The sequence below is a fragment of the Pteropus alecto genome, unplaced genomic scaffold (assembly GCF_000325575.1).
Source record: "Pteropus alecto unplaced genomic scaffold, ASM32557v1 scaffold94, whole genome shotgun sequence".
Classification (NCBI taxonomy): Eukaryota; Metazoa; Chordata; class Mammalia; order Chiroptera; family Pteropodidae; genus Pteropus; species Pteropus alecto.
Genome location: NW_006437736.1, coordinates 6,450,181 through 6,451,647, shown reverse-complemented (window position 1 = coordinate 6,451,647; position 1,467 = coordinate 6,450,181).

Sequence of the window (1,467 nt, the reverse complement as noted above, 5' to 3'; positions counted from 1 at the left end):
GGATTCCTTTGTTACCACTAGAATTGAGGGAAGTAGTATAGTTAAATGGTTGAAAGCATATGGCTTTTGGGACCTAACAACCTAGGTCCTAATTTTATCTCCTTAATTTACTAGCTGGGTCATCTTAGACAAGTTATTTAACCTCTCTAAATGTCATTAGTAATTATTGTTATTAAATCAGGGTTGATAATAACATCTACCTTAGTGGTCATTGTGGTAATTAAACAGTACAATAAATGAAGAGAAATATAAGGCCCGGTGTGCAAAAATTATTCAATAAATATTGGTTATTAGCCATGAATATAGTTTTCCTTCTGATTTTGTCCCACTGTGATGCAGCACAGTTACTAAATGTAATTGGTCATATCTAGCCCTACGCTCAGGAAAAGAGCCCAGGACAGACACTATAGTGGTGGAGAAAATGTGGTGGTAACTGGCTGGCAAGGAATAAAGAATCATGATGTGACAGATGTGGATAACTTCAGAGGATGGAATAACTTCAATGTCTGTCCTCCTCCCAGTCAGCTGTGTGCTCCATGAGGGCAGGGACCATATCAGACCTTTTCACTATTTGTAAAAATTGTATTCCTGGCACCTAGCCCAACACATGGAATATGAAGACAATAAATAGCAATTGAAAAGATAAATAAATTGAGCTGACAGGAATGATATCATATACACATGTGTGTGTGCACATATATGAAGTCATTATTTTTGACCTTTCACACCCAAGCCAAGCACTACCCTTCATGACATGAAGAGGGAGGCCATCAATTTTACCAGCTCAACCCAAACTTGACCTTTGGCCTTGCTGTTAGCTGAAAATTCTTGATGTGGTGCTATAACCCTGGGTTATTTCTGCTTCTGTGGAAATTGGCTATTGGCCATCTCACTCAGTTTTAAATTGGGGAATCCCCACAGCACTAGAGGTCTGAGAAGAAGAGATGGCAGGGAAGGACAAAAGACATTTCCTCTGTTTCTGGAAAAACACATTTAATTTATAAAGCCATCCTTTGTGTGGTGCTAACTGTACGATGCACTGGAGGCACAGATATGAGTAAAACAATCTCCCTGCTGGAAAGTTGGTTCAAGAAATAGAAAAGGAGGATATTTCTGGAACAGTGTGATAAGCATAACAATAGAAGCCCTCAGAAGCACATAACAGGGACACTGAGGAGGGGTGACTAATTCTGCACATAAGCTCTGTTAAATGCCTCATGGGGGAAGAGGCACTTGATTCGGGTCTTGAAGAGTGAATGTGTGGGGTGAATAAGCGGAAAGAACATACGTATAGGTAAAGAGTTCATCATTTCTAGAAGAATGTGATGAACGACGTTAATATCATGCCCAAGTTTTCTCATCAATAGAATGGTGATAATAAAATGCGAACATCATGAGTCATTGATGAGAATGAAATAAGATAAATGACATCTATTCCTATATTATTATTACTATAATGTTATATTA